Consider the following 22,118-nt stretch of genomic DNA (forward strand, 5'->3'; position numbering starts at 1 on the left):
TCTATCTATCTATCTATCTATCTATCTATCTATCTATCTATCTATCTTTTATTTACAGAAGAAAACCTAAAAATGCACTTCAGCTTAGAAAACGATTTCAAGTTATTTCTTTCCTGAAATTAAAACAAATGTATTTATGTAGGCTACAAGAAAAATGAAGTCACTATTAGAATCTGGTTATGTTAAAAAAAAATCATAACGAAAAAAATCAAATTAAAAACATCTATATCCGTCTGTTTTTCAAAATGCATGTCTCATCCTATCTGCTGTGAAGAGCCCGGGTGTCTCCAGCTGCGCGCACAGACAGAGGCGCGGACAGGGATGGAGGAGCGCGCGGCTGCATCACGCTTTCCTTCCACCCTGAGCGCACATCGAGCTGATCCATGGCTGGAATAGGAGGACTGTTCCTTGACAAGGTCTCAGAAATGTAAGAACTACGAGCTGGGGGGGGGAAAGATGGTAGGATCTGAAAGAAACCGCCTGCATCAAAGTCTGGGGATGATTTAAGGAGCCTGCGTCTAAACATCACCGGCGGAATGGGAATCCAAATAACTTATTAGGCATGTGAAGGCGCATCATGTGACTGAACACCTTTGAAGCATAGAGTAAGAAATGTGAGTGATCACTTGAGTTTTTTTGGGGTGGTCTGTTTGTGCTCACCGTCGACCTGCCAGCAGAACTGATCTGAACAGCTCGTTTACTTCTTTGGAGGGGCTGTGGCGGACTGCCGCGCCTTTACGCACTCCCTGGAGCTAATCTTTTGGACTGAGAGGCTCGTGTCAGAACTCCAGTTTCACACACCGAGTTGATTCTAATTTCTAAGCTTCCACTCTGTCGGACTTGTGTGAGAACAGATCGTGTCTGTCTGTTGGTGCCACCACCACAGCTCATGAGTCTGCGGCGCACGGAGCATCCAGAGGAGTGACAGCTGATCGAAGCTCCGGATCAACTCGAGAAGTGAAGTTTCGAGGCTGGAATATAAAAATAGATTCGTGCTGGACACACGGGACGAGCTAGATCTCCAAAATGTTCAAAAAGGGTAAGTCTCAAGTTTCAGTTTGGTGTCTGCGGGATTTTTGCGGCGCTGTAACGGATCCACAACCTCTCTCTGTTGCAAACAGATGTTTAAACATGACACACTCATTAAGCTGCTCTGCAGATGTGCTAGATTACAGACGATGCGCCATTCGAGGCGCATCTTTCATTTGCACAGCAGGATCTGAAGGTCTGTGGGAATTAAATATTCATCCGTGTGAGGAAACATGGGGACGACTGTGATATTAATACAGCTGATGCCGCACTGCAGTTTATGAGTTATGCACAGGTCATAATTTCTGCTGGAGCGGGATTAACTGCTGTATTTGGCCGCACATTTAAATGTGATGTGGATACCTGCAGCACGTGAGTTTTCCTCTTTTTGTTTCTCTGCTAGTGAGACCATTAAGAAAAAGAGCTCCCAGAACTTTTAATATCAAAACTCTTACTTGATGGATTTCTGTTTTTTGTTCCTCTATAATTGGTTTTAATTAGCCATAGGAGCTGCATAACTATACCCACTGAAGAAACCTCTGGTGAGAATGAATTACACACCCACTGTGCTATTATTGAGGGGTTGAAATAAAAGTGCAATTAAACTGTTTTTCATTTTACTGTCTCCTTGATACCCCTCAGGGATGTGAAGATCCACCGGTCTCCACTTGCTTGGTTTTATGTGCTCATCACTTTGTCCTGAAACAGATCCAAGCTGCTCTTTAGTTATTTTATGGTATCTATATTGGATAATAGCTGCAAACGGCGTAGTAAAACCACCATAAAGCTATACATATATAGAGATTTATCTATCATAAAACTACTTATTGTGTTTGTGTTTGTTTATTCTCTGTTGGGAGAGGAAAATTGTCTGTATAGAGTGTTTGTTTTTGCTTTGTGCCTTCAGGGGGCAGGGGGGAAACATGCTTTCTCATCAGATTGATTATTGCTGTTCCAATGTTTGAGATAAAACATACCATAGTGATGTCTGCTTAAAGTAATATATCAACTCGGAGGGAAGGTTTAATCTGTAAAACTGCATCTTGACAGCTTCACAAAAAGGCCAACACAAACTCTGGTGATTTTTTTTGTTTGTTTGTTTGTTTGTTTTGTTTGTTTTATCAGAAGTTACACATTTGGATTGTTTTTCATTGAAAGAAGAACATATGACTCACAATGTGGATTCTCTTTAGAGTTGAACAGAAGGCTAAACTTAATGTCTGTTTTGAGTCTATTAATTGCACCAAATAAGATGATTCCCCACAATTTGTTTTTTGGTTTCTGTTGAAGGTTGAATGGAGAACAGACAGGTGGAGTGCTGGCCAAGATTTCATCATTATTTCATTAATTGCATTTATTTTACCACATCATGATATCCATTTATTAATGTTATTATTATTTTTTATCATTTGTCCGATTGATGCACAGACACAACTAAAGCAATAAAAAGGAATTCAGAGTGCAAAATTCACCAGTGTGCCAAAAGCGCTCCGTGTGCCAACCAGGCTGAGTCTACAATAGAGAAGCAGGGATGCGTCAGCTTTGGCAGGAATAGTGCAGAAGTTCTCTGGTGAATTGAATTTGTTGGGTTTTTTTGCATCTAAAATAACACATTTTATAAGGAGCCTGGCTGATGCATCAGGCACTGCATCCACTCTGACATATCCACCATTCACAAACACATCCAAGGATGATATCATGTTGCAGAACTTCCCAAGCCAGCCTGGGCTCTGTTGCATAACAGTTATTTGGGGAGACATAGATATTCTGTTAACTATTTTAAAGACATTATTTTGCCTAATATGATAGTGGCTGTAACAATTTGTTTTCCCCGTGCACACTAAAAACTGCTTGGTTAAAAACAATCATATTCATGAGCCAGGGCTGGGACAGGTTTAAACCAATCCAACGCTGGATAGTTTTAACGTAGCATGATTGGCTCAAATAACCCAGTGTACGACATTAAATTTGTTTACCCAAAACATATGGGTTAAAATAACTTGTTTGTTGAAATAGAGAGTAAGAACAACCCAAAAGCTTTATTGGTTTATTTCAACTGAGGGTGTTTTCAGCCTGTTCCCTCCCTCGCCTGTGGTGGTGCTGCACCAAGAACTACTGAAGGAAACGACACGAAAACTTCTGAAGAAGACACTGAGTGCAACTTACTTCTTCTGGAAATAGAAATAAAAATGAAGTGGCGTCAAATTTGAGTGGTTTTAGGATTTCTGTTTTGTCTGTGGCACATGTGTTGGCACAAACATTTTTCAACAATCAACTCAGCATTGTGGTGGTAGAATTTGCTAGTGGTAGAAACGCGTCTTTGTTTTGGTTGTATTTACCCAGAATGCCCTGCGCTGTAGTCCACTTCCTGCTTTTGGAGCAGTCTCTAGTCCGCTTGCATTTACAATGCATTCAAGCTGCGCTAGAGTTCACTTCAATTGAACCGATAGTCTTTAAGGCGGACCAGAGTTTGCTTTTTGGGTCCACATCAGAGTTTGATTCACACCTCCCCAAATGAATGGGACTTTCTAGGCAAATGGACTAGAATTTGATTAAAGCGGACTAAACAGGGCTGGTGTGAAAACACCGTTAGGCTGGTACTAGATAGCTGTTGCTAACAGATATTAGGATGAACTATCTAACAAACAATTTTGTTATTTTAGGAAAATCAATACTCAGGCAAACTACAGTTAAAACCAAAACCAACTATTAAAAAAGTTTGCAATTGCAATCATCCAGGTTGATAACAACAATAAAGGTTAAATTGTGTCATCTGGACTAGTTCCTTTAAGTGAGAAACATTTCATCTCCCATCCGGAAGACTTTGTCAGTCTGCAGCTTTCCAACCAGATCTGTCCCATAAGTAGCCTTCACTGCTGTGTTTCAAGACAACCTCCTGTTGGGACGTCAGAAGTAGGCTATTAACACATGCAAACAGAGCACACTCATCCAAAATAATCAATCATTATGTACAACATTCAAATGTTTTAGGCCAGATGGCCAACTTGCTACTCACAGAAACAGTCTGAGGACAGGTTGACAGGTTGGCTGGTCACAGACTGATGAAGTCTTCTGGATGGGAGACAAAATGTTTCTCACTCAAAGAAACTGGTCCAGACGACATGATTTAACCTTTTTCGCTGTTCAAAGCCAACCGGGTTCAACATTTCTCACAAGTTGTTTTGTTCAATTTACATCGTAACAAAGGTTGATTTGGTCAACTTCTGTCTTAAAATGGTAGACTGTGAAGAATAACATGGCTAATCCCTGACCTGAACACTGGGTCAAACTTTCTCCACACATTTGGTGCAATATAAAAAAACTGAATTGATGTGAAGTGATCAAATGAAACCGACCTATGACCCTTCAGCCTCAACCCAGAAGTGGAGTTATGAAAATAACTCAGCAGTTTTTAGAGTGTATAATCTATGAACGTGTCCGGATACGTACATCTTTTTCCAAATGATTCTGAATTTGGGTACAAATGTATTTCATTTAGCCATGCAAGCACGCATGTCAACTCCATTTCTGTCTTCACTTCTGTGACTGTCTCTCTTTCTTGATTTCACAATTTCTCTTTTCTCAAACTCAGTCATCCACACATAGACACGAGGGATGATCTGTCAGAGCGGCTCTCAGATGGAAAGGACAAGATGTCCACTAAATTTACCATGCTGTGGCATGCTGTAATCACTGCTACATGTTATTCAGGATTATTGGAAGAGGCTCATCTTAAGCTTTATTCTGTTTAGGCACATAACAAATACACGATGAGCAGCACAGACAGGTAGCTGACTCATGTGAGAAAAGAAAGACTTGAATCCACATCTATCCCCTCTCCTCGTGCATTTATTATTTCAATATTTTCAGTTTTTCTTTTCTTTTTTGACACATTTTGCAAAGCGTTGCTGACCTGGACACCGGCGATCTCCCTACTCCCTCCAGTGCAGGTTTCTGTTCATTTCAGAAGAGCATGAAAATCAATTTGAAAAGATTTGGATCTCAGTCAACATTAAGCAACCTCCATATCTTATTCACTTGCATCATTAATGCATTATAATGCTGTTGCAGACAAGCAGATTATCTTCTACTTTTGATGGAAGATGAGGAGGATTTTCATTTAAAAAAAGGCAAAAATATTGTCGGTAGGTTGTAAGATAGATTTGGATGTTTGTTAGTCCCTAAAAATTTAAATAAAAGCACAAATCTTCAGCAGCTAGAATGTTTCCAAGGAGTATAGAAATGTTGAAAATAATGTTTTTAGAACAAGTACAAATGTGTTTTATTTTTACCACATAGCAAGACCCCAAATAAGCTTTTTAATAAGTTCACAATTTCTTCAAGTTTAAAAAGTGTATTGTATTAATAAAAGAAAAATGGCTTCTTGAATCATAAAGATCATCCATCATCAATGCCATGCCTCCCAAAAAGCTTTTGCTTATGTAGACCATGCAGATACATAATTAGCTTTTAGGCTAAAACATAAACAAAAATAAGCCGATTTTAACAGTACAACTGTAAACATTACTTCAGTGCTAATCCTCAAACTTTAAAATTTATTTTATAAATATCTTGATACATGCTCAATAACCCAGGTAGAAAATTCTAAAAAAAGTTCAATCTGGTCCTCTAGACATTCAAAAAAAAAAGCTTTTGTTTTTTTTTTGAATGTCCAGAGGACCAGATTTAACTTTTTTAGATACTCCATAAATAGTTAATTCAAGTTCTTGACATAAAGTAGGGCACTGACGATCTCACACAAATTTGACATTTACCTGCACACACGGGCACATGGTATTATTTTCTTTTTATGAATGTCGGACTGCAAAGATAAGATTAATTAGGAAATGCATTTTCACTGAATGCATTTAATGTGATGAGCATTTTTGATGGTACTTAGCTAAAAGAGAACAAACAACCCTGTGATTACTCTACAGGGCATAAAAGCCTTACATGCACTTGCAATTAGTACACATTAAAAAAAAATCATATTATAAACTTATTATCTGAAATGAAGCAATCCAAACACAGCCTGCTGTTTAATCTTTCAGCCACAATGATGGGAAGATACCGTATTTTCTGGCATATAAGTCACTCCGGAGTATAAGTCACATCAGTCAAAAAAAGCATCATGAAGAGGAAAACACATATTTAAGTCGCTTCGGTGTATAAGTTGCATTTATTATGCATCTCTGCTGACCCATCACATTTATTATGTGTTTATTTAATGGTCAAAACAGCTTCATTTTGTCTGGGTGGCACGGCACCAAACATCCATCCATCCATCGTGGCCAGAGCCACTAGCTCTCCAGCATTCCTCCGCCTGCACCAGCTGAGTGAAGCGAGCAGGCACAGGAGGACTTTCTGTTGCAGTTCTTCAAAATTTAAAGCATCAGTCAAAAATTGCGTTATGAATATAAAAAAATATATATATAATTTGCTTTGGCGTATAAGTCGCAGGTCTGACAAATCTATGCCGAAAAACTGCAACTTATATGCAGGAAAATACGGTAATTACATGTAGACATTAGTACACATTTTGAAAGGCAGCTGTAAAATGCACGTTAGATAAGGCGACACTTGTTTTCTGCACCAGGGTTGAAGAGTTTGCCCGAAATGATTTCAGCATAACAAAAGAAACACCTGCGGCCCAGCTCCGCTCACCTCTGCAGCTTGTGCCCAGTGAACGTGTGTCAGTGAAATCAGAGCAGCTCATGTTCTGCTCTCTCCAGTTTCACTTACCACAGATAAGTACAGCAACATGCTCAAGTTATGACCCATAGTCATCAACTGATATGAGTACAAAGCAAAGCGTACAACTTTTGAAAGAAAATAGTTTTGTAAGCAAATGGATTTGACATCTCCTAAGGAAGGGCGACAAAAAGTACCCCAAGCAAAATCAGAGCTTCAAATTGCTGACACCAATTTTCACAAGAGTAACACAGGCTCATCTGTCACCACTTGTTGCAAACTTTCAGCCATTGTCCAGGCCCAGGGAGACCAGTTCAAAAAAAGACTACACTCCTTGTTCATTTTATCACCGTCTCAATCCTCTCAGGGCGTCGGCTTTGTGCCATCATTCCTTGTCAGCACTGCATTGTTGTATCTTACAGCGCAACTTGGGCTCACGTGCAGGTGAGAGGGAAGCGTGGACCGATGGCTGAATTATAGGAGGAGGGTGAGGCTTGAAGAGAAGCGAGGAGGATAACGTAGAGTGGAGCAAAAGTACAAGCCTCAAACTGATCCTTTAAGTCTTTCTAAGCTGCCTGAAAAATAGAACGTAAATCTGAGAGGAGGACGACATTTCTATACGCCCGTCTGACACGTTTTAAGAAGTGCGAATTTTAAACCTTCTACCCTCCTCTTGAAAATGGTAATCAAAACTTCAAATAGATGCATGGATGTGGGGAAAAAAATACACTAGAAGAAAAAAATTTTTGTTTATTTTTCTCTAAAACTATTATGCAGTAGAAAATCGGGGGGTGGAGGGAGTGGTGAACTGAACTAAGTGACTGCTTGGTATTCTGTGGGTCTAGTCTGGAAAACACAAAGTCTAAGATAATTGACAGAGAAACATTACCAATCATTGGAAAGCTGAGTCACTTTTATTAGACGGCCAGACAGTGCACCCCAGGTTCTTCTGCTGCATTCCAAATATCTGATTTAGCCGAAGGAGATTCTTGATACCCAAAAGTCATTCATTTAGTGGCCAATACTCAGGAGTGTTCCCATGGAAGACTGCTGCACTATTTGATCACATTGCAGCTAAGAGAAGATGACAAATTATTAGTAAAGTGTGTGAATGCAGTGAGGGGGAATACAGCATTGATTCGTCCTATTTTTGCAAATATCCTTTTTTTTTCTTCTGGAAGATGTTTCACACTGTCCTTCAAATGTTTCACAATGATTCTGGTCACAAGGGCTCAAAGTTCAGAACGAGATGGATTGTCTTTTTAATGCAGTCTGATTAGACATCAAAATGATTAAATCCACCCGACGTTTGGACTTGAATCAGAAGTCAGAGGTTAAAAATACAAAAAAAGTGCATAGAAAAATGGTCAATTCTTGCTTACACCAAAAAAATGCCTGATTTTTGTGCAAGTGCCATTTTCTCTGCCTTTGTTGTGGGAATGAGATGCAAGGATGGTCATTAGTGGATGATAATGAGGTGAAGGAGACAAACAACCTAAGCCCTGTTGGTTTTTCAAATATTAATAATTAATTTGTGATTAAGTGGCTAATTGGAGTTTAAAGGTCAATGTCAACTAGAATACAATTAATCTTAAGAGACAGGATGGGGGAAAGTATGGGGGTGTTGGGATGAGACAGTCCAGGAGACTCTTGACAGTAATCCCAGGTGCTCTCCTGTTACTGTGACAGGTCTCCCACTTTCTTGAGCTCTCCTTCCCAGGCGGCATTGTCTTTGTGTGTTGAGAACAGCAGTTCAGACGCGTCAGCACCTGGGCATCTGCCCTTTTGGCATTGGGAACGGGAAGCGGCATGTCATCCAAATAAAGAAGAAGCCAAAAAAATGGGGGGGGGGGGGTATCAAAATGTCTGCTACACATAGGCTCATATTTTATCAAATTTAAAGAGACAGATTTGTGGTTTGGATTGTGCACGAGTGCCAGGCACCGGACAAATGTCTCCTGACTCTTGCGGTTAATTTAGCCTCAGATAATTGTCACTCTCCTTCCGCATTAAAGTCAGAGCTAATTTACTTCAAGATCTTTTGACATGAAAATAATGACTCATTCAGTCTCCGGAGGTCTCCCGGTTTGCAGGTTTAAAGCGGTTTCCCAATAAAAAAGTACCGTGCAGCAAATTAAAGTGGGGAATGAGATGAAGAAAAGGAACAACAATCAGCTTTCCACTTCTCAGATCCCTGTTCTTACCTCTGTTGCTCCACTTACTGTCTACTCCTCACCTCCACTGGACCTGGCCTTGTCATTCTTGGTGTTAATGAGACAGGCTATTGTCACACTCACATCTGTGCCTGATTCTTGTTAATATCTACCCTGACTGTGTTCTGGGTTATGCTATATGAGTTCAGACAATTGTCACGAGTATGGATGACTTCCAGGGAAGAGTCAGACCATTGGTAGTTGCTTCAATCCACTAGAAATAATCCTCCCCTGCAATGTGAGTGTACACTACAGTATATAAAGTGGGATTGCATCTACAGAGCCACTAAACATACCCAAACAAATCCAGCAAAACTGAGACTTTTCCCCACATTTTATTAGTAAGGTGATAGATTTAATTACTCCTTGAAAGCATTAAAATATCCGGATATTTTTTGTTTGAAAAGTGACCATATGAAATACACCCTGCCATGTATCTTTGGCAGAGGACAAGACCATTTTGCGTAAACTCCAAAAGATGGATGAAAAGTGGAATGAATAAATAAAAGGCAGGACCCAGAGACAATAGAGTTGCAGTAATTACAGAATATAAGCCAAGATCTCCAACAATCACAAATCTTTTTATATGTAAATCCATGACAGTTGTCTTAGAATGGTAATTACTTCAGTCATTTAGACTAGCACGGCAAAGTTTTGACCCTGTTATAGCCTGTATAATGAAGATAAAAAACTACTGGAAGCACCAAATTCAATTTACTCTCTTTTTTTTTCATATCTGCCTCAATCAGCATAAAAAATGTCTTGCTGTGTTTTCAGCCACCTTCATCAAGTTGAAATCTATTTCTAGAGCAGAATGAACCTGTCACACTCTTTCTTTTCATGTTTTTCATTGCCCTGAATGAAATTAAAGTCCTTGACATGTTATTGGGTTTTTCTTTTCTAACAAACACTGTTCTTCAGCCTTGGCAGTCAGTCATGGAAGCCATTCAAGCTATTAGGACCTTGCATCATAAAAACTCTAGCCATCAACCCCACAATAGAGGTGCAAGGTGCTGTTTTGTATGGGAGAGATAAGCTTTTAATTATTTCAGTAATCTAGGAAAAACTACAGAACCCTTGCTGCTTTCAAATAAAGTAGATTATGAGACAGTGCTAAAAAAAAACTTCAATATCGTGCTGCATTGCAACTTTTGCTTTCTTAATTAATGATGTGGACCCTTTTGTCTTTCTTTTTTTGGCAATAAGTTGGATTGAGATGACTGCTTTAGGATGGAGAAATGGAAACCATTGTGAGGACTATAGTGAAATCAAGACCAGGTTGTTTTGAATTCCAATCACTTTGATTCTTTTGGATTTTCTTTGTGTCTCAATCAAACAGTATTTCTCAGGTTAAAATCTTCCCCTCTCTTTGTGGAGCACTGCACACAGACCCTTTGATTTTCTGATCACCACAAAATGCCACATTATGCTCAAATTCTGAAGTATTTGGAGAAGTATTACTGGCACATTTTTTCCTCCATTCTTCTTAAAAAAACAAGAACAACAACAACAAAAACAAACATCTGTATGCCTTTTTATAGTTGTCTATTGTAGCTGTTGTCCACTGTTGTCATCATTCTTTATTGAAATCAGGTCTTTCTTGTAAATGAGTAAATGAGTCCTCAAGGCTCAATGGGATTAACCTGTCTAAATAAAGGTTGAATGAATGAAAATTAGTAAGCAAAAAATGGAAAACCTAGAGCTGTTTTTATCCGTTTTTATGAGGTTTTAACTCTACTGCTTTGGTTGGCAAGGGACCTTGAAAGAGAAAGCAGGATCCTGCTTTGCCTGCAGTGAAAAAAAGAGAGAGGAAGAAGAGAAAGAAAAAGCGTCAAACTAATAGATAGTCACTAGCATGTATGCTGCGGCTCATAGATGCAGCTCCTAGTCAAAACCTCAATCACTCACTGCTTAAATCCCACGAGAGGCTCACGAACACGGAGATGCCACAGTCTGACAGGGAACACTGCCACGGCTCTGCCCCGGCACCCTCACTATAAGATCTCTGTTGAAGCCATGTGTACACCTCTGACAGCTCCAACTCTTACTTAAACTACAAGTGTCTCTATTCCCTAGATAGCCAGGAACAGCCTACAGTTTGCCCTTAGCAATCGTACTAATATGTCTCCAGTCCCAATGCAGAGACCTGCTTGATGCGAAAGTGTATTTTAGAAATAGAATTCAATCTAGAGGGTAAATATAGGAGATGTCATCTGCTGCCAGCTCTCCAGTGCAACAATAAACAGAGTGTGCTGGCAGAATACTGCCTTGTTTTATCACTGAACTGAGGTTGCGTAAGATTTATGAACTGCCAGGGAGGCAACAATTCCATGTAGTGAGGATTGATGGTGCTTGGTTCTGAAATTTGTCTGGCTGGAACATTATCTCAGCAGATTTGTCCCCGTCTTCACAAGTACAGCCTTGTCAATTATTTAAAAGAGCCAAACAACAGCCCAGAAAAAGACAGCGCGCCGTGAATGAAGCTCATTTACACATCTTTATTCCCAGAAGTGTTCTCATGTGTTTAGGCCATAATAAGAGCTGGTCTTCCATCCCTTTGTGTTCATCGGCTAATTCACACCATCACCAGCGTGAGTTTCCATCGTTCCTCAAAGACGAAGGCATCAAGGGAAAACAAAAAAAGGCATTATGGAGAAGGTAATAAAAAAAGCAGTCTTATTAAAGAAAGTGTTTAGTTGCTCACTTCACAGGAGCAGGAGGATGCAGAAGACTTCATTTTTGAGAATACAGAGATACCCAGAGACAGAGAGAATGCAATGACGGGAATTAGACTCTGTCAGGGCTCTAATGGAAGAAGCAGGTTCTCCGTGCCACAGCAGCTCCTTTCAGTGATGGATGGAGAGGTTAACCATTCGTATTAGTTGGGTAGCACTGGAGTCACTCTCCAGGAATAGTCCTTTTATAGCCACTATATTTTAGAATTGATCATAACAAATTATGACCAGAGTATTATGTTCCAGTGAGATGTAGGGACTTTCTTTTTTTTTTCTTCATGTGACAATACAATTTGGACATTGCGTCTCTGCTTTTTGCAGATGATGTGAACCTATTGGCTTCATCAGGTTGTGATCTACAGCTTTTCCTGGAGCTGTTCAGCCGAGTGTGACATGGTCGGGATGAGGATCAGTTCCTCCAAATCCGAGGCCATGGTCTTGAGCCGGAAAAGGGCAGAGTGCCTTCTCCGGGGCGGGGAGGAGGTCCTGCCCCAAGTGGAGGAGTTTAAGTATCTCGATGTCTTGTTCATGAATGAAGGAAAAATGGAGTGGGATAAGGCGGATAGGTGCGCGGTCTGCAGTGAAGCTAGTGCTGTACTGGCCTGTCGTGGTGAGGCGAGAGCTGAGTCAAAAGGCGAAGCTCTCAATTTAATGGTCGACTTACGTTCCTGCCCTCATCTATGGTGATGAACTTTGAGTTGTGACCGAAAGAACAAGATCTTTTATACAAGTGGCCAAAATGAGTTTTCTCCGCAGGGTGTCTGGAGTCTCTCTTAGAGATAGGGTGAGAAGCTCGGTCATCCAGGAGGGACTCAGAGTAGAGCCGCTGCTTCTCCATGTCGAGAGGAGCCAGTTGAGGTGGCTCGGACATCTGGTTAGGATGATTCCTGGATGCCTCCCTGGTGAGGTGTTCTGGACACGTCCCACTGGGAGGAGACCCAGAGGAAGACCCAGGACACACTGGAGGGACTATGTTTCTCGGCTGGCCTGGGAACGCCTTGGGATTCCCTCGGAGGAGCTGGCCCATGTGGCTGGGGAGAGGGAAGTCTGGGCCTCCCTACTTAAGCTGCTACCCCCGTGACCCAACCCTGGATAAGCGGAAGAAATTGGATGGATGGATGGAATACAGTTTGGAGCAATGTAAGACACTCAAAAAGAAAAAAAAAAAGAAATTGCTGCGCATTCTAGCTCTGTGTGCATTTCATTTTATTTAATCAATAGTTTGCTTCTTGAACTGTCAATCTTGAAAGCTGAAGAAGGCCTGGGGGCTGAAAAGTTGATTAAATAAAATGGAGAAATTATGGACCTCGAATGAGCAAAACTTTCTTCAGTTTTTATATTGTTTCCCAGTGATCAGCAACTATTTGTGATCAGATGTTTTACATTTACAGTGTGTGTGGTGTAAATGTGACACAAAAAATGAATAGGCAAGCTAAATATTTACTGGTCCAACAACAGGCTCTTATCAGTGAGTAAAAGTCAGGTTTTTTTCTGCTCTTTAGCTTGTCTTTTTTTTCACTTTTCACTGTGCTCTGTAGTGTTGTTTTAGCTGCCAAATTATGCCTTTTATAATCAGAGTGATTCTTTTAAACACTTTGAACTTTTGTCAGGCTTGTTTCTATTTAAATTCTATTCATTCTTCTTTTCTTACATTATTAAAATGACAAAACTCGAAGTAATAAATCTTCATGTGATTTATGTGCGACTTCAAGTTGGAAATAAAAGTTGGGAAGTGCAGATTTTAAGCCTTTTCTTCAAACACCTAAATTTATGATCAATAATCCAGGTATAATCCAACAATGTTCAGTCAGGTCAGCTGGATGGTTTCTTTATTTATTTTTTTTTGTGCTGAAACATTTTGTCACCAAAACAAAACTGATTCTCACAATGATGGCATCTCAGATTGAGGAAGTCCTTTGGATGAAGTATGAAATGTCTCAGCACAAAAAGAAAAAAAAAAAAAAGAAACCGTCCAGATGACCTGACTGAACATTGTTGGATTTTATACCTGGATTATTGAGAATGAACTTTGGTGTTTTGAACCACTTTGGCATGACTGTCTCAAAGAAGTTGATGGGGGTGAGAGCAGGCCCCGGAGGCCATCTAAGCTCCAGGAAACTGTTTTTTCCCCACTATGGAGTATGTTGTTTGTGGAAATCAGTTTTGTTTGGTGGCTTCTCAGATTGAGGAAGTCCTATGGATGAAGGACGAAACGTCTCATCGCAAATAAAGAAACCGTCCAGATGACCTGACTGAACTTTGTTGGATTTTCTTCAGACAGTTTATATTCTTTGTGTGTGTGTGTAAACCCTAAAGGTACAGTATAAATACACATTTACTTTAACTCACATTAACATGCTGTCATGATCTTAAAGTTTGGGTTTGGTTCATGTTAAGTAAGTAATGATCTTCTTTGTGTTTGTGTTGGGATATTTCCTTGTGTTCAGTACGCTTTCTGTTAGCTTTCTGTCGTTTACCATTATTTTGTCTCAGTCAGTTCCACCCTCAGCTCCTCATAATTCACCTGACCCTCATTTACTAATCAGCCTGCATATACTTTCAGCTCACTTGCTCTCACTGTCAGATTCTGCTCTTTGTTCCCTGATGCATGTTGCAAATCCTTGGGGTTCTGTACAATTGTCTTGCGGTCTCCGTTGGTTTTAGGTTACAAGTTGTTTTTCCTGCCTCGTAAGCTTTATGGTCTTTTTTCTTTATAAAAGCTAAGTCTCCTCATGTTGAGTTTTTGCGTTTGCATATTAAATTTTCTAACCGCAACACTGTGACGCATTAAACCTGCTCAACATTCAGTTTGTGGTCTTGAGATGAAGTCATGTCACTCAAAACAACATAGTGGTGTTCAATTTTGGTCCTCGTGGGCTACCATCCTGCAGGCTTTAGATAATACGTGTCAAACGCAAGGCCCGGGGGGCCAAATGTGGCCCTCGTTGACATCGTATCTGGCCCCCAAGATGTTATTTTAAATGTAAAATACTTTAATCACTTCAATTTTTTTCAGTAATCTTTGATTATGATGTCAAAAGTGCAACAGAGAACATCAAATGAGACCAAAGTCTTGTTGAGGAACCTGCAAGATGTCAGGTATCTAACTTGAGTTAATGTAGATTCTGAAACTGTCCCTTAGTTTGAAAAAGGTTTTAATTTTGGCCCCCTTTTGTAAGTAGGTTTGACACCCCTGCTTTAGCTGTTCCTCTGCTCCATCCCACCTGATTTTAATCTATGGGCGATTAACAGGCTTTTTTAGAACACACAAAGAGGTCATTTAATTATTGAATAATATGTGTTTTTAACAAAGAAACAAGTAAAGTACGCAGGATAGTTGCTCTTGAGGACCAGTATTGGACACCTATTATATAAAAGTTGGATAATAATTGAGTCAGAGTTTCTTTTGTTGTCTTTCCACCACACAAGGTCCTGGTTACAACCAACAAAAGTATAAAATGTAAAAGAAGGAGGTGATAATAGTTTGATAGATTGATTAGATAGATATTGATAGATGATAGGAGGAAGCTATAAAACAATAATAAAATAATTCTAAAATCAAATGTGATTTTTTTTGGTGTATACTGTCGAGATCTGATGGTGGATAGAACCCAAGGTGCAGGCAGACACAGGGAACTCGGAGTAAATGAAGACATAGTATTTAAGTTAAAACAAAAAGCTGACATGGCAGCAAAACTGACATACAGTATTTATTGGGGAGCGAGGAGGCCGAACCAGACACCTTACATGACAATGCGTGAACAAGGGGGGACACAGAGACGCTGACTATATATACAACACTAACAACAGATAATGACGGACACCTGGGGAATTGACAATGAGGCACAGGTGGGAGTGGCAGGAGCTGGGGCTGATCACATGGGGAAACCACTGAGGAGGGCAGGACAGACAAATAACACACATATCCTCTCATTTACATTTATTCACTAGTTTTTTATTGTTACTCTCTTTGCTGTACATAAACTGCACAAAAAAGTCATTTTGTGACTTTTATCTTGTCTGTTGAGTCATTAACTTCACCTTTGCCATGTGGCATGGTAACTTTTAAGTCATTTAATTTAAATTAGCCAAACTAAAAGGAACAATGAAAAAAAAAATCCATTAGCTTTCAATCCTACAAATGGCAGATTTGACAGAGAATTGTGGACAGCACCAGTAAGGCTGCCTAGATTTACTTTAAAAATTAATTTAAAAAATGTAGTTCCCAATGTATGGATGTGAAACTGTTGATTGAAATGAATCTTGTTGAGAAAAACGTTACCAAAGTTACACCTGGAGAGTAAACTACAATCATTTCCCTATTAACATTTACAGAAATAAAACCAATTATTTTCACAAGTTCTCCTCCTGGACTGTCGAATGCATGTTCAAGCCTCTTCTTTACTCCGTAACAATGAAACAACAGTCATTGAAGTCTTTGCGCTTTTATCAGTGCTCTTTTCTCGTACATCCAATTAACTGTTCTCATTTCAGATTTTCTCTCACATTGTTCGTAACGTTGACATCTTTGTTCCGAATTCTTCATGCAGTACGAGCGCGAGATGTGGCACAGGAGACACAACGCCCACATCCCAATCTGTCAGGGCCCTTCTGAGTAAATCCCCACCAAACACTGCACAGGTTTGCATCTGTCGGTCCGAATGCAGCTTCTCCTCTCCGCTCTTATAAAACCACGAGCTGATGCCACTATTATCCTGCTGATCAGAATAGCTCCTGGCTCCGTGTGGGAGCAGCTGGGGTGATGTGACTGCAGGTGTAAACACGTGAGTGCAAACATACACACAGACACCGACTGTTGTAGTTCTATCCATGCATGCAGGGGCTCTCTTCAGCCTCCCACCAGCAGGTGCAAACACTTCTGTGGAAGTAACAAGGCTTCAGTTCTCGCTCCCCGTACGCTCCTCATCATGGCCCACATAGTCCTCCTAATGAATGTGATATTACCATGCATGTGGGAAACAAAACAGTTTGTACTACAAAGTTCTGTTTTGTTTCCGTTCACAACCGTTGTGTTAAATATTCAGTACCAACTGTAAAAACGTCTTTCGGAGAAGAACTGCTTTTGTTTATTTTATTGCCATCCATCCATCATCTTTACCCGCTTCTTCCTTTTTGGGTTGTGGGGGGTCACTGGTGCCCATCACTGTGTGAGAGGCAGGAGACACCCTGGACAGGTCTCCAGTCCATCACAGAGACACAAAGAGACAAATGAGACAAACAACCATTCACTCTCTCATTCACACCTAGGGACAATTTAGTTACCAATCAGCCTAACATGCATGTTTTTGGTCTGTGGGAGGAAACCGGAGTACCCGGAGAAAACCCACGCATGCACGGAGAGAACATGCAAACTCCACCCAGAAAGGCCCCTGGCTGGGATTTGAGCCGGGGTGACTTTGCTTGCTGAGAGGCAGCCTCTCTACCAACTGTGCCACCGTGCTGCACACCTCTGTCTCTACGTACACATTTTCAGAAAAAACTTCATAGGTACTTTTGTCAAAACATAACAAAATTAAAGACTGTTAGTGAAATAGCTCGTGACTCACAAGATGATTTTAAAGAAGCTCTCAGAAAGTAATCAATGGGTGTATGTCTACAACTCAGACGGACACCCAAGCAGAAAGTCATCCTCACTACATACTGACTGCAAACACATCTCAAGATCTTTTTCAAGTTCAAGTTCAAGTGTCTTTATTGTCATTTCATCAAATGCGATACATGAGGTGGAACAAAACTGTGTACTCAAGGTCCCAGTTCTACCCAAAAATAGAAAAAAAAAAAAAATTGGCTGCTCCCTGTGTTAGGGGTTGCCACAGCGAACTAAGTTGCACGAAGACTTGGCAATTATTTTTATGCTGGATGCCGTTCTTGATGCAACCACAGACCACCGAGCTACCACAGCTCTCTATGTGGAGTACAGAGATGCTATCTAGGGCGCCCAGAGGAGCAGATGATAGGGGTTAAGGGCCTTGCTCAAGGGCCCAGAGGGGGGCAAATGAGGGTGGGGGCAGGTGCGGATGCTTCACCTATCCCACCCACATTTTTCATGTTGTCAGTACCAGGAGTTGAACCTGTGACTTTCTGATCACAGGCCCATCTTATCTAACCTCTGCACCACCACTCCAAAAATAGTAAAAAATATAAAGTATAAAAATAAACAGTATATAAGGATCTAACATATACACTAAAATATACGCTAAACGAATGTTAAACAATACGCTTAAAGATCTAACATATACGCTAAACACTAATAATGTAAAATAATGTGGTATATTAAACAGCAACCCTTTTTAATGTCACATAAGATGGAACAAGTTTCATGCAAGGTTTGACCAAAATGGCTACAACTTCATTTTTTTCTCCTGAAAAGATGACTTTAGTTTAAAACGCTGGCATGGAAGCAGGCGGGTGATACACGTTGCTTCAAGAAACGTTAGGCCTGTACTTTTGAAGAAGGAACTCAAAAATGTTAAATATTGTGTCTTCCTTTGAATTTAACTGACACGCTTTTGTTAAAGTGTGTGCGTTTAAAAGTGCCAAAGAAATCTGTAACAGTAGTTACTATTGCATCATTTTCCTGGGTTAGAAATAATTTACTGCCGTGTGTATGCTCTCTTGGCCTGCAGTCGGCTCCATTCCGCTGCGTGGACCCTCGCCCTCCTGCTCAGCTTTCGATTGATCAGACACGTGTGGGAAGTGTGTTTGTCTGCTTCTGTGTTAGTATTTGTGAATAGATTACAGTTGGTGCAGCGAAGGCAGCTGGTCTCTGAGGAGTGTGCTTGAACACAAAGGCCATGACCTCCCAGTACCACTCCTGTGACCCCACAGCGCAGCATGCTCATCTCCTGCAGCTTCCTAGGCACTCACAGAGCTCCAGCTCTTCTACAGCAACCAACAGGAACTGCCAGAAAGAAAAAAACAAGTCAAACCTTGTAAAGGATGTTATGTGTGATCTCATGGAAATCTCATAAGATATGTGAATTCTTATGACAACCACACTCAGCTACTACCACACCAGAGTATAGCTCAACAGCTGACGTGAGTTAAAGTCATTTTTATGTTGACTTAGATCAATTAGGTGTGACTGTCATAATCTGAGTTGACTACAGATGCTAATAAATTTTGGGATGTGCATCCAATGATTACTTTCGGAGAGTTTCATTACAATCTGTGCAGTGGTTCGTTAAGATTTTTTTTGCTAACGGAAAGAGTTGATGGCAACAATAAACGCAAACTTTTGAAAAATAGATCTCATACAATCACTTAGTGCTTGGAATATGTGCTGCGAATGACTCTCAGACACAACCACACCACATTTGAGCTAAATATCTGTAAACATATTTATAGCCATAGTATAGCCCTTTTTGAATTTCTTAGGGATGCTTAGCCGTGGAGGCTATTTTGAATGTACTGACCTCCAGAATTAAGCAGTTGTAGATGAACAATCAGTGATTACTAGTGATACCCAACCCTGTTCCCTGAGGAACACCATCCTGCATGTTTTAGTTGTTCCTCTGCTCCAACACACCTGATATGAATGAAAGGTGATTAACAGGCTTCTGTCAAACTTAAGTAATTAAACCACTGAATCAAGTGTGTTGGAGCAGAGAAACAACTAAAACATGCAGGATGGTGTTCCGCAAGGACCAGTGTTGGGAACCACTGCATGTAGATAAATAAAAAACTTAAGCAAATGCAGGCAAAATCATTATCACCTCTTCATCAGCAGCAACATGCACAATATTATAAGCATCATTTAGACACAACCAAGTATTTTTAAATAGCGTAAAAAAATATAGCAGTTCCATTTGTTAAGGTTCAGTATATTTCAAGATTTTGCAGTTGCAGCATGAATCACTTAGTCACACATAAAATCAACAAAACCACCTACATGGTGCACTTGAAACGCTATCCCATCAACACAAACGATCAGATCTCACCACAGCATTTTCTCTCTCTCCTGGCAGGAACTCTGCACGGCCTCGTGATGAATAATTAATGGTAACTGGAATTGTTAGCAGGAGTGGCAAAATCACTAGGGCCATGACTAATTACCAAATGTTTTATTTTATTTTTTCATACACTTTACCTCCTTGCCAGCAGTAAGAAATTAAGGATAGTGGGAACATAATGAGATGTGGTTTGTGTTGGGGTCAGGTGAAGTAGAACAACCAAATGAACTGATTCATTTGAGACAAAATTCAATTAGAGTTTAACTTTCTGCCAAACGAAACGTATTGTGTGAGAAACCATACTGATGCCTCGACAAATTGAAAAACTGAACCAAGATAATTACTGACTCTCTATTAGTTAGTGCAGAAGGAAAGATGGGGTCCAGAATACACAAAGAGAAGCTGATTACATTTATTTCAGTCCATAATCGCTAATTATTGCTTGCCATTTGCAAAAGAACAGGTGACAATGTTTTTGCCTAAGTCTGTGTGTGAGTGCGTGTGTTTGTGTCTGAATAGTCACAAAATATATATGAATCAATGGATAAACTTGTAAGAGAATCTGACGCCTTTTCTCAAATCTTCTACCCTTTTAGGATAACCAAACCAAGGAGCTCAGTGAAAACAGATGAACTATTTATAGACAACAAATCATTAAATCAGCTGAAGCTGAATTCATTGTTACAGGGAATTCTTATCACAATGTTTGATTCTTATCTTATCAATTGTTATCAAAGAGTTTGTTTTGGGGGATTTTATTGTGACAATATTAAAAAATAAAATAAAAATAAAATAAAAAAAATTGGGGGAGTGGTGGCGCAGAGGTTAGAGAGGTGGGCCTGTGATTGGCAGATCGCCGGTTCAAGCCCTGACAACTGACAACATCAAAAATGTGGGTGGGGTAGGTGAAGCACCCACACTTGCCCCCACCCTCATTCGCCCCACTCTGGGCCCATGAGCAAGGCCCTTAACCCCCATCTGCTCCTTAAACAGGTCTCTCTTGAAAATGAGTTATCATGGCTCAATGAGACTACCTGTATAAATAAAGTGTAAATGAAAAAAAAAAAAAAAATCAAAAATAGAATCATGAACACAATAATACAAAAAATACACAAATAACAATTTCAATTATATTCAATTCAGTTTATTTATATTGCACCAATTCACAACAAAGTTGTCTCAGGGCACTGAACAGAAACATTCATATACATAGAAAAGCGAATTAGTAAAAGTTATCTTGGAAGCCAGCATATTGCATTGAATCGTTGCAGTCTCCCATCCTGAGCAAACACAAAGGCAACAGTGGGAAGGAAAAACTCCCTTTTAACCAGAAGAAACCTCCAGCAGAACCAGGCTCAGGACAAGTGGCCATCTGCTTTGGCTGGATTTGAGAGGACAGGAAGGAGAAACAAATGAACACAAAATGGCAGGTCCAGGTCCAGGTCCAGGTTCAGGTGCAGGTGCAGGTGCAGGTGCACCCCCTATTAGAAGAAAGACAAAAACAAACACTTGTAAAGGCCCAAAAAAAAAGAAATACAAAACAGGTTGAGTAGAGCAAGTAAAGACAGTAGCATAGTGAAGAAATGTGGTCAGTTTGTCCTCCACGTAAGTCTATAGCAACATAAAAAGCCGACCCTAACTATAGGATTTATCACAAAGAAAATCTTAAGCCCAGTCTTAAAATTCGACAATGTGTCAGCCTCATGGACAGAAACTGGAAGTTGGATCCACAAGAGAGGAGCCTGATAACTGAAATATCTTCCTCTCATTCTACTTTGGAAACTCTAGGAACCACAAGTAAACCTGCAGTCTGAGAGTGAAGTGCTCTGTTAGGAAAATATGGAACATTAAGATCTGTAATATAAGATGGAGCTAAATTGTTGAGATTTGTATGTAACAAAATAATAAGAATTTAAAAAACAACTAGTTTGCACAAGTGATTCACTGATTACTAAAACAGTAGCAATCACTCATGAATTAATTGTTTCTTGTCTACAACATTAATAATTCTTTGGGCAGGAATTATTTAGGTTTTTGCTTTAAATTTCACTTTAATTCAATTTACAGAAAGTAATACCTGGAGTCTATATCTACAACAAAAACATATTTTTAGTTAACTTAATTCAAAATAGCTGCTACAGCCAACTAATTAAAAAAAACTCAAATAAGTTTACAGTTTTTGAGCTAAAACTTGATGGGAAAGTAGCGCAGAGTCGTTCACAACACACTCTGGGCGGGACATCTTGTGATATTGCATGTGATTGTACACAGCGATATTTTGAAGGTTTGACCTAAACTTTAGAAATTTCTCAACACGTTTATCTGAGTTTTTAAAACTCCGACATTAAAGACATCAAGTGAAATGCATTCCGTTAATAAATGATAGGCCTTATGGCAGGTTTACACTCATATCTACACATTTTCATTGAGAGATTGGGTCGAGAGCGTTGTTGGGTTTTTCTTCTCTCTGTAATTTC

This window comes from Nematolebias whitei, chromosome 6 (genome assembly GCF_014905685.2).
Source record: "Nematolebias whitei isolate Nwh7 chromosome 6, NemWhi1, whole genome shotgun sequence".
In the NCBI taxonomy this organism is placed as follows: Eukaryota; Metazoa; Chordata; class Actinopteri; order Cyprinodontiformes; family Rivulidae; genus Nematolebias; species Nematolebias whitei.